This window comes from Catharus ustulatus, chromosome 7 (assembly GCF_009819885.2).
Source record: "Catharus ustulatus isolate bCatUst1 chromosome 7, bCatUst1.pri.v2, whole genome shotgun sequence".
In the NCBI taxonomy this organism is placed as follows: Eukaryota; Metazoa; Chordata; class Aves; order Passeriformes; family Turdidae; genus Catharus; species Catharus ustulatus.
This window is the reverse complement of record NC_046227.1, coordinates 17,351,063-17,363,427: the sequence shown is the minus strand read 5'-3', so window position 1 is coordinate 17,363,427 and position 12,365 is coordinate 17,351,063. Positions and strand designations below refer to the sequence as shown.

The following is a 12,365-nucleotide window of genomic DNA, read 5'->3' as shown; positions in this document are numbered from 1 at the left end:
GCACCAGGGAGCCGGGCTGGCAGCGGCAGCGCCGGGCTGGGCGGGAGCAGCGCCGCAATGAGCCCGCGGCTCCGCTCCGGCGTGCAAAGCCACAGGGGCTGCGGCCGCCAATCAGCCCGTCGGGGGGAGCGGGGAGAGCCCGGCAGGCACAGCAGGAATAATTGGAGGGAGCTCCTAATTAATTTGATAATAACCCTATCCTGTATTAACACACTCCACGTGCAAAAATGGCTAAAAAGTGCCAATTAGCAGTAAAAGTGAAAGCAAGCACGTAATGGGGAGCAAGGGAACCTCGCAGGCAAGCCCCGACGGCACCGTCCCTTCCCCGGGACAGCAGTGACATCCCCTTGCGTCTGCTACAGCATGTGTCTCCCATGGAACGAGTTAGGTTCCTTCTCTGTACTTACATCCAACAACCAGCCAATGATACATTTTAGGTGTGCTTTAAAATCTTTTCCTGGTTTTGCAAGACCTAAAATTCTCATCCTCCTCAAATGCAGGGGAGTCTGCAAGCCCTGTGGAGAGGTAGAGCCAGCATACAGGGCCCCAGCTCCTTCAAAAGCAAGGCTGCAGCTGCATGACCAAACTGGGCATCAACAGACATCTTAATCCTTCCACAGCCATCAGCTTTTGTATTTTTCCTGCCCCTGGTCCGGTCTGTCCATTGGGAGGTGTGGGGTGAAGAGGGCAGAGCAGCCCCCAGGAGCTCCCTGCCCAGCTGGCACTGCTGGTGCCAGCAGAGCCAGCCCGAGGACAGCACCTGCCTGGCAGCCCTCTGGAGAGCCAGGACACACAGAGACCTGCCCCTTACCCCCTGCAGCACTCATCACTAGCTGCTGCTGGTCCCCAAATCAGATTTAGAATTTAATTTCTAAATACTCTTATTGGCCTGCCACCAGCATTTAAGATAGCCCTTTTTTTCCTTCTTCTATTAGTCTGTGTCAAGCTGGTTTGTATTTTTATTCCTGAATTTTCTCAAAACTATAAGCGTCCTGTATTAGTAATTCCAGGGCCAAAACTGGCAATTTCAATAGATTTTCCAGAAAATATACAACTTGGATGTCCTTACATCTTGTTAAAGTTTTACCAGGTATCTTGTACTCACCACTTACAAAGCTTCCATTAAACATGCAGCTATAATGAGCTCCAGCTCACTTTCCAGGCAAATATGAAAAAGGGGTTTTTTTAATAATATTTGTGAACCAAAGTCCATGCTCTGTGGATGCTGTTGTGATTGCTGGAACACACAGATAGCAAGTGTTTTACTTATTTCCTAACCCTGCAAGGCAGAGGGCAGGTACAGGCATTTGTGTATAGCCATCACATAGAGCTGACAAGGAGAGGAAAGCGGAGAAGAGACAGGGAATTGCTGGCTCCTGTTGGGACTAGAGAAGAAAAAGGGGACTGGAGTCCAACAGCCCATCTTACAGCAGCTCCCATTCACAGAGCACGAGGTGATTTCCAGCCACTCGATACCCAGCACCTGCTGTCAGGCATGGCTGGGATGAAACAGGTGCCTCCAACACAGCAGAGTCCCACATCTCAGATTCACCAGCTCTTGGGGAGGTCAGCCAGGGGTAAACAGATGAGAGAACAGCCGCAGGAGACTCTCACCTGGTGGGGATGAGCCACACTCCAGCACCCTTGGCACACCCTTGTGTCCTCAGCTGGGCTGAATTCGTGTTTAACAAAGCTTCAGAGGAACTCCCACCCTTGAGGAGCCCCCCAAGCTGAGGAAGCAGAGGGAGCACCAAGTTGCAGTGCGCACATGAGAGAAAAGTGGGGTTTGCACCTGTGCAGCAATGCCGAGCAAGACTCCTCTCTGCACGTGACAACAACTTTAACACCGGGGCCAAATTTTGGGTTTTAAACAAAGCCAAAAAGGAAAACTCTCTCCAACCATTCATAACTCTCTTTAGAAAGGATCAATTTAAGGCAAACCACAAACCAGGCACCTTGCCATGGGACTGCACTGCTTTTAGCTGACCCCATATGTGATGGCAACCTGAGCAGGCTGTTAAATGCTGTAATGCAGCCCTCTGGCCCCCAAGGCAACTTCCTCCTCTGAATGCCAGACCCAAATCTCTGCAACAGTAAGCTTTAAATCTGAAACACAAACTACCCTCCCATCTCATTAGAGAATCAAAGTATTCACTGGGACGAACAGTAAATTGAATGCCCAAGTTTGGGATAAGGGAAGCTACGTCTCTCACTGCTGTGAGAGCACTCATGTTTGGGAAGTGTTGTTAAATAATGTGGCAGTGCTTGGTCACAGCATAGTCTGCCTTCTGTCTTTAAATTAAATAATGATGCCAAGAGGCTGTGCTTCATACCATGTGCAACAGAGAACGCACTGGTTGTGAAAACCATCCCTGCCACTGCTGTCAGCTCCTGTACCAGCACACTGCACACGAGGAGGCATCTGCTCCTCTTTTCCTGGGAATTTATTAATTTTAGACTGCAGTAGAGCAGATTTACCCCCCAGTAGAAACAAGAAATAAAGCACACTCTGCCCTTAGAGGAAAGAAACCAAAACTGAAGCATGGGACAAAGTTAAAAAAACCCCAACACGCATAACTTTGATGTATTTGATGCAGGAAATGACATGGTTTCTCTACTACATCACTGTGAAACCTTAAGTGAAAGATTGCTTCCAGCAGAACACACTGATTAAATCTGAAGAGATTTAAGAAAAATTAAGGCCCAATTAATTTTCTGATTAAGAAATCAAGATGGGTAAGAAATTGGGAGTGGCAGCTTAGTTGCAAGTCTTTCTTCCTTGATTGCGATTCTGTATATTAAAGCAGCTTTAAAAACCAAGGTACAGGAGAATAAAAAGCTGACCTTTGATGTATGTGATATGCCATAAACTCGAAACAGTCCTCCAGATCTCTGTTTGTCAGCTTTACATTTATGAAACAGAAGCAGCCCTTTGAATATAGTTTAACATGATTACAGGTCTTTCTATGACTGAAGTTCTCTCTTAAAGGGAGTAGCCTACATATATTACCCCTTTTCCTTCATGGAGTGTAAAGAAAAAAGAAGGTCTGAAAAGTTTGAGCAATGCTTCCTATTTGCCTCTTTTTCCTGGAATCTCAAACTCATGCAAAATCTTGTCCCTTTTTTGATAGAGAAATTTGTAGATTATTTTAGCTTCTGTGGGGGTGGGTAGAGGGGCTTCCTTTCTCCTATGGAAATGTAGGAGAAAGACAGTTCTTCACAGAGAGAACTTCGCTTATAAATGTACTAGTGACAACCATAACAAAGAAAACAGTCCAAGTAAGAAACATTTCTGTGTGCTGGGCAAGGATATTGTGCACTTGGCAGAAGTGAACCCATAACCTCCAGCCAGCCACAGTGTCACAGAACAGATGTGCTGGTTCGGTGTTTAAAAACATACCACTGAAACGAAAAACCCTTTCCAAGATCTCCTTTTCACATTAATAATAAAGCTGCATGTTATTTTCAAGGAATAATGACTAGAAATCATTTCTGCAGAACCATGTTCCTAACAAAATCTAAACCTCCAGCTGAAAAATTTTACTAGAAAGGGGGAACCTAGCCAAACTTACCCCTGTGATGAGGAGTTTGAGAGACTTCTCCATGCCCAAACCAGCCACATGCAAATGCTAGAATAAGGGTTTACCAAAAAAAACTGGGGGGAAAGGGAAGTCACCCAGAAGTAAAGTCAACTGTAAGTGAGATTCCAATGTACTGCAGGTAGTGAAAACTGTCTAACCCCCTGAAGTTTGCAATCCTCATCTAAAGTACTGTATACTCCATAAGTAAAACCTCCTGCCCCAGAAATCCAAGGGAGGGTGAAAGAACTCACTTGAAGGTTTGCCTCTTTGAAAAAGACCTAAGGAAAGGAAAAAAGGTCCATTTCAGGGCTCACAGAATAAGAGTATTTAGATACTCCTCCTTAAGAAAGGACCCAGACGCAAGCAAGGTTTGTGCCATAGTTTAAATCCAGGTTCCCAGGAAAACTTGCTTACAGAAAGATGACAAGATCAGAGGATCATTACTGCAGAGGATTCAGAGAAATTATCTCCTAATACACAGTTGAAGACAGAACTAGTCTTGGTCTCTCTTTGGCTTGAACCTCTACTGAAATTTAATGCTGACAAATCAAAAAGGGATATATCCAGAATTTGTAACCCTGATAAAAATGGGAAATCTGTATCATCTTAATCAAAGGATATGCCACCCTGAGCTGGATCTGTGTCTTGTCCCTTGGCCTCATATGACTCCTGTGTGCTAGAGGTTAAGGGTTTGTTAAAGAATATCGGTTTTGATTAAGTGTCACATATGGTGTGAAACATCCTCTTTATCACTGGCAGTGAAGGTTGGGGGCCAGACAGTGCCTTTTAGTGAGCTTCTAATATAAATTAGGTGTCTTAGGTAATGGGTGGTTTTCAGACAGGATTGATCTTTCTATGGTCCAGTGCAAGTAGGTGTGTTTGGTGAGATGTCACAAAAGCAGCTTCCTGGCACCTATACTAATGGGCTGGTTACCCCTTTTGGAGTAGGACTTGAAAAATATAGCACAGGAATGCCCCCCCTCCCCCTTCCTAACTTTTTCATTTTCTTGATGTAATGGGCAAAGGTCTATATATCCTTTACTCCTTTGGTATTTCAGTCCTTGTATTTGCAGTATCACTCAGTGAATCTTAAGCTACTCATCCTTTTAGTCACTTACACCTCCCTAAACTTGCATGAACTTAAAGATGAAGTGGTTATGAGTAGACTGGGTAACTTACTATTTTTATCAGTGTACAACCTTTAAAGAAAAACGCATCAAGGACACCATCACCACCAAAACCAAATGATTTCTATTCCCCATTAAGTCCTTCTTGGAAACTTTGATGGCACAGAAACCTAAGAAGAACTGTAGAGATGTTAAACCCTAAGTTCCCTGCCTCAAAAACAAGAGCAAACATGCATTTCTATAGACATCAAAACGTGTCTGTATTTTCCTCTTTATGAAGTAGAAATTCTCTCAGCTTTGTGCAAAGAGTGGCATGATCAAAAGCACAAACTGAGCTCATGAGATCCAGAAGCTGTAATGCAGAGTCTAACTATGGACCTCAGGTAAAGAGGGTATACACAGAATAAGCCTTTCCTTTGTTGTAGTTAAAACTTTTCTGAAAAGTTTCCATGGGTTTATGAAGGAGCAAAAGCATAAATGCTGGTATTGCAGGCTCATAAACTCAGCTGCTGAGCAAAATCCTCAAATCTTTAAATATGCAAGAGTATGTCATAAACATTTTAATATTGCATTGGGTTTCCCACATACCACTCACCACTGGAGTACTGGTAAATAACAAATTTGATAAAAATATTTAGATAATTAAGGTAGAGAATTCTATTCTGATTCTGACCAGAAAGATTTCCTTGGACCCCGACTTAACTAACTGGGATAACAAAGATTTAAAGCATGATTACCCTTAATTTGCTCATAAAAATGTATTTGTCTTTAGGCAAAGAAAGGCACACCAGTAACTCCAAGCTCAGAGTAGTTTCACTGGATACAGTGGGATCATTATGATTAAAATTGCATTTGCTTGAAAACAAAACCAGAACCGGCCCTAGATATGGCCTTCCTTTTTGGTTATTTCGGATTTGAAGCATTGAACTCTTCTGTTATCATGGGACACCTACAAATAATTTTCTTTTTCCTATCTCAGGACCTCTCCTGCTTATTTTTTCTTTTTATTTTTTTCTGCTCATTATTATAATGAAGTAGATTTGTCAAAGTGCTTTTGAATATCTGTCTTATTAGAGATACTTTCCATAAAATGTATTAACTAGTTGAGGTTTGGGGTTTTTAATACCATCAGAAGAAGGACACTCATTCCTAACCCCCCACTGGGTGGGCTCCTAAGGGAACCAACATGCTTGCCAGGCCCCCAGCAAGTCTCAAGCACCAAAATGCCTTTGGTCTCCTTGGCTGGTCTCAGAGCCCCAGAAAGAAAACAGCTCTCTTGTTTTGAAGGTGCCCACTGTGACTGTGCTTGATTTCTAATACATTCAAAGATATTTTGTCCCAAGTAAAGACAACTAGTGGAATACAAATAACATATGGATTCTTACTTATTGCTGGAAATAATCCATGAGTACTTCTAAGACACAATCTGACACAGTACTAAAATACAAGTCCTGCAAATAGACCTCCACTGCCATTGAAAATAGAACCACTGATTTCAGAGTGAACATACCCATCTCAGACCTGCTGGCAATGCCAATGCCCTTCCAAACCATTCCAGGAACTTACTTAAGAGATAAAACCACATTTTTCAAGCCTGTCTTGTATAACACCTCACGTTATTCTTCATGGAAGAACTGCAAAATATTTCAAAACTGCAGTTTGCTGGAATAAATCTATCAGAAACAACCCCAGTCCTGCAGGAACAGTGGCACGGCAGCAGAGTCCCTGCAATGCTGAGCACCACTGAGCTTTGCCAGTTTGCTGTCACTGGGATCACACCATCAGGAGCACACAGGACACTTGTAAAAGCTGATGCCAGAAGCAGGGGAGAGAGGCAGAGCTACCACAGCAGAAGCACCTTGCAAGCAGCCTGAGCTCTGGCAGGGCTGCCTGGGGATCGCACCTGACTCCCCATTGCCGTCCGAACTTCTTGTATTTTTAATTTGCTTTCAATGGCTCAGACATCGTTTCATCATGCTCCTGTATCCTAAAACTAATGTTACAGGTTAACAGTGCCTGATTTATTACAGGAGCACCCCTTCTCACTGGAGAAATGGAAGGGGCGGGTGGGTTGGAGCACAACCATATCATGCTCACTGCTCCTCTCGCAGGCACTGGGTTGGGGTCTGCCACAGAGCCACAAGATTGGCTGCTGGTCGAGTTGCTTCTCCTTCCTTTACAAATGTACTTTCATACAGTCTGGGAATTACTGAATGTTTCTAACCAGGATACACTGGCTTATTCCCAGCTTGCCCTGTGTGTGTCAGCAGTGCAGGAGTAAATCAGATGTTTACAGGGCCAGGAGCAGCCTGCACCTCCCTGCAGCCCCATTTATCCAGTGGAGAGGGAAGGCTCTCTGGGGCTTACCTTACACTGCCAGGATGGCAGCAGCATCCCAGCACTGCTTTCTGGCCTTCACGTCCATCTTCTGTTTCCCAGAGACATCATTTGTGTGTCATGAGGAGTGCACAACAGGACTCAGCACCTGCCAGTTCATTTCCTCTGTTCCACAGCAAAATTACTGCAAATACACATAACAGAGATTTATCACTGCTGCAAAGGATTATAGAAATACAGGAGGATCTCCACCTATTTCCACCTATGGAAATTTTGTGCCTGCCTTGTGTTATTTAGATGAACAGAGAGAACAAGTGCTGAAAGGGTAATGTCAAGCAGAAGCTCCCTGAAAGATCAGTTCTAGATTTATTACTCTCTTTTTTGTGGTGATGTAAATAGAAATTAATGAAAGCTATGACCAAAAAAAAGTGATTGGATTCCTGGGGTTCCCCTGTTCGTTCAAACAGCGGCTGATCTCCTGGACAGCCAGCTGCCCTTGCCCAAGGTGTGAGGAAGGGGAAGTCCATTCTGCTTGGGAATGAAGCCTGGACAGAGGGGAAGATTTAAGACCAACTGCTATGGGCTGTTTATGGGGCCTTGCTGGTGATCCTAATTAAATGTACAATAGCATGTCCTACTTGAAGGACCAATCAACTTTAATGCCAACACAGTCCAAAAAAAGAGCAATTAAATGCAGTGTGATACCCCCACCCCTTCTGCATGCCCCTATAAAGGGGGTCTTCTGCAGTCCTCATCAGTGCAAAATTGGTCTGCACAGAAGTGGCCCTTCCAAGGTCTGATGGTTTCCTATTTGTGTATGGAGAAGAGGAAAAATATGGCCAGATTCCCTTGACCTCTAAAAAACAGGGCTGTCAAATTTGAAGGACAATTTTCATGAAATGGAGCGTTAAGCTGCTCAGTGTTCTCCCTAAGCATAAGGTCCCCAATTACTACCCTGCACCCAACTGTGGGTTTATTAATTCCTATTAGTTTTTCTCCATTAGGTGGGAGAGGAGTGGGTTTAGCATTCTGTGGCACAGAACACCCTCTGCTGTGGAGACAGACCGGAGGCTGACCCTCTCCCACAGCAGCCCTGGCTGCCGGCCCCGTGCCCAGGTGCCCATCCTGCAGCATGGCTGTGCATGGGGCCTCTCTGAGCTGCATTTCAGCACCTCTGCTCCCTCAGCATCTCATGGTGCTTTGTGTCACCCTGGGGAGTGCTGGGCTCTGCCTGAGGCTCCTGTGGTGGCTGGTGACAGATGAGCTTGACAGCCTGCTCAGTCCAGGTGACTGAGCATTAGCTCGCCTGCGAGTGCAGGCGCTAAGTAAATCTCATTCCTAATCCAAATTGCTTTTGATAAGAACAAAAGCTGTGTGCAAATGAATATTTCCATCTTATTTCAAATTCTAGGTTTCAACTGCAATATTAATGCTATTTTACAGTGTAATTTACTTGTAATAATATGTCATTATTGTCATTTTACAGTTTTCTCTTAAAGTAGTAAAGAAAATGTTTTAAAAGGCACAAATAGCTGGAGCACAAATCTCCATTCAGCCTAAGAATCTGTGCTCTCCCATCAGAATGGCACATAATTGAAAACAATGACATCCCCAATGGGCTAAACACTCCAGTCATTAACTCATTTTTATTTTGGGATAAATGGGTATGTGCTTACAGCTTTTTCCCCAAGTAGTAAATATAAATTAAACATTTCTCTTTCTTTTCCAGAATGGCATCTGCCAGTGAAGCCAGCAATGACCTCTAACACTTTCCACAAGCGCATCCCAGACCAGCACCCGGTGTTAGACACAAACCTCCTCCAGGTGAAGGGTTTCCTGCAACACAGCACAAAAAAGGTGGCTTGCAACAGCAGAAGTGCCCTTATCAGCTGGTGACAGGCTCCTGAGCACCAGGGGACTGCACTGCTGGGTTGGCAGGAATCACAGAAAACTCAGGGAGCCCTCAGAGGCCGGGCTGTGTGCAAGGATGGAGGTGTCACAAGATGGCATCACTTAATGGAGATATGTCACACCCGTAACCGTAAACCTGCTGTGTTTCCATCTCTCCTGTATATCTGTGGATGAAAACTGATGCACTATTAGTACTCTTGAAGACTGAGAGAAGCCATCAAAGACTGTCACAGACTTCTTGTCCTTCTCCAGGATTCCCACCACTCTTCCCCCACCACAAAACTCCACAGACTGACGAGGTCAAGGCTATTTGAGATCCGATTGGTCAGGAGGGTGTAGCTTACACATCAATTGTCTCCTGCAGGCTGAGAGTTTATCCCAGCAGCAACTATTGTTGAGCAGCTGCGAGATTTACACCACATTTCCAAAAATATTATTTCTCAGTGTGATCTCTGTCTGAATTCAGAAGAAAAATATTTAATGGTTGACAAAACATTGGTAAATAAAAGCAGATCAAAATGATGTTGTTACAATAACAGATTACATTACTATTCCCTGTCCTTAGGAAAACCCTGATTAGACCAAGATCTTCATGGGGTCTTATGAATAAGTCAGGAAGGGGCTCTAATGACCCCGCGTGAGAGCGCGTGAGCTGCAGCGCAGCCAGCAAGGGGCCAGGTGCCTCTCAGAAGCAGGCACTAGCCTGGCTGACTAACAGCACTTATCACAGGGGGGTTGTTGATTTTCTTTAATAATTTGGGACAGATTCACTGCTAATATAAGATAGTACTGCTTTATTGAAGCCAAGAGAATGCTGTCAATTTATAACAGCAAAATCTGACCCACAATCTATTCTTAATCCCTTTATTAGTCATTATCTTTCTGAAGAAGCATACCTCAGTCTGAATACTCCCCACTACAGAGAAAAGCAACAGACTTTTCTTGTTAATCAGCGTATGGGAAACTCCAGTAGCTGAAGTATCCTTCCACCTTTGCAAGCACACCTAGCATAGATTGCTGATCTTATATCTTGAAATGTATAATTACTGAACTAAGAGAAAATTACTTTTCGCTTGTGAGTGTCAGGACAGCTCTGAATCCATGAATGACTCACCCTCAGGCACTGGTGTTTAATTTATGAGTTATTTATCTCCTTGCACACACCCCAGCACAAACAATTATACTTAGTAATTTGTTGATCTTATCAAGGCTGTTTGATGCTAGTATTGCTACCTCCAATAACGCTTGTGCTTTGAAACTTAAACAGGATTTATAACCAAATTTGGATACTTCGCACATGATTCATACTACAGGGAAGTTTAACTCTTCAGCAACCAGAGGGTTTTGCACGCACTTTCCAAGAATCTTGCTGACAGATTTGGCAAGAGGTTTAACCACTGCCCTGCTCCATGCCTGTGCCTGGGGCCAGCTGCAGTGCCCTGGTGAGGTCAAACCCCCCAGTGTCCACATGCCAGTCTGCAGGGTCTTCTCTCAGAGCCTGTACTGCCCTGGCTTGCTCCTGGGAACCCCTTTAATGTGGGCAACAGCCTTCCTCATTACTGAGCAAGAGCTTTTTAAGCTTTTAAACTATTACATGTTTACTATAAACCAAGCCCTATGAACCCTTTGCACAATGAACCTCCCTCTGTAGTCAGGTGCAAGCACCAAACCTGGGGCTGGATGTGCTCACCTTACCCCTGGGGAGCAGGCAGCTCCTCAGAGGCCATGGCCAGGGGGGTGAAGGTCCTCACAAATGGGATTCCCAAATTGCCCTCATAAACCCTCCTCCCTCCCCCTTGCATGCTGCTGTGATCATTACACCAAAATACAGCAATTTAGTATCAGAGATACAAGCAGTGCAGGGATTTCATAGAATCACAGAAGGGGCTGGGTTGGCAGGGACCTCAGAGACGGAATTTGAACCCCCAGCCTTGGGCAGGGACACCTTCCCTTACACCCGGCTGCTCCAGGTCCCACCCAGCCTGGGCCTGAGCACTTCCAGGGATGAGGCATCCACAGCCCTCTCCACCCTCACTGTGAACCATTTTTCACAACATCTAACCCCAGCCTCTTCCAGTTCAAATCCATTGGCCCTTGTTCTGTCCCTACACGCCTTTCTGAAAATTAATTTACCTCGGCTCTTTTGATTCCAAGCACAAGTCCCTCGAGCCTGGTGATGCTGCCTGGGAGGGGTGCAGGGTCTCTGCCTGTGGTGGGTCTGGGTCACTGGGGATAAAAACATGCTCAGCACAGAGCAGAACTTCTTCCATCCCCACTCCTACCAAAACAGCCTTTAGTATGTTATTTATCTGTGTTTGGAGAAATCCCCAGACACAATCTAAGCCTTTTCAATTCCCCCGCAGTGCAGAGTTCCTGCCCCTCAGGGCCCAGCAGTGCCAGAGCCAAAGCCCTTCCCCTCCTGCAGCAGCAGGGCTGCCAAGGGCAGGAAACCCCCCTGTTCCTGCTCAGCCAGCCCCGGGCTGCCAGGCACTGCCTTTCCGAGACTCAGGTGCATGTATTTGTTAACTCACACGTCCCACACCCTCTCCCAACAGCTGCAGATTTGATTTGCTGTGTGGTTTATCAGTTTCCGTGCTGAGCACACACATTTTGCATGTAGAAAATAAAACGCTGCAGGCATTAACTGCACAGAGCCACAAGGAGCTCTGATGGCAGCACTGACCCAAGCGCGGCTCCTGACTGCAAACACACACACGTAACATTCCTCAATATGCCACATGTGTCTATTCCCATGCATCTGGAATGGGCACTACCCATGCAGAGAAGCCAAGAAACAACTGCTCCAAGGACAGCCTTGAAATGCAAAATTTACCTTAAAACTTTCTAAGCCAAACCAGCACACTGCTCTTTCAATCCACAGGGATACCATGATGAACAGCATTACTTCGATTTTCTTTTTAAAGCCTCCAGTGGTTTTCCTGCTTTAATTGAAGTGAAATTGTGGAATAATGTAATCAAACATTTGGAATTAGTACAGAGGGAGTAAAACCTAAAAGAAGTGATTATTAGTTTTAAACAATTACAAATTTCTATACACTTTCCCTGCTTCATCCTCCATGAGTTAGGTTTGCGAGTGGAGAGAAATGGTAAAATTTAGCTAATACTGTTCAAACTGAAAACTTTGCCAGACACACTGATCTTTCAAAAAGCATTGTTACGGTCCTATCCTGCAGCAGAATAAATGGTGTTTAAACCACCCACTGCAATGGGGCATGCAGCATCCCTACCTCAGTATGGACCAACAGAGCTCTGCAAGGGCAGTTCGACTAAGCCTGGCAGCCACAAGAACACGAAACACTGCACCAGGAATGCACCTCCCTGACGTTTGTGAAGCAGCAAGGATGATCTGCTAGCTTGCTGGAGCAGAGCAGGGAGAGGGGCACAGCCA

General features: G+C 45.0%; 1 long non-coding RNA gene across 2 annotated transcripts in view; it reads left to right on the top strand.

The window, feature by feature from the left end:
• Nucleotides 1–9,478, top strand: part of LOC116998432 — a 28,573-nt gene extending 19,095 nt beyond the window's left edge. For both annotated transcript variants that reach the window (XR_004418396.1, XR_004418395.1), the window contains exon 2: nucleotides 8,775–9,478. This is a non-coding gene — a long non-coding RNA (uncharacterized LOC116998432). The remainder of the gene's footprint in view (nucleotides 1–8,774) is intronic.
• The last annotated feature ends 2,887 nt before the right edge of the window (nucleotides 9,479–12,365 follow it).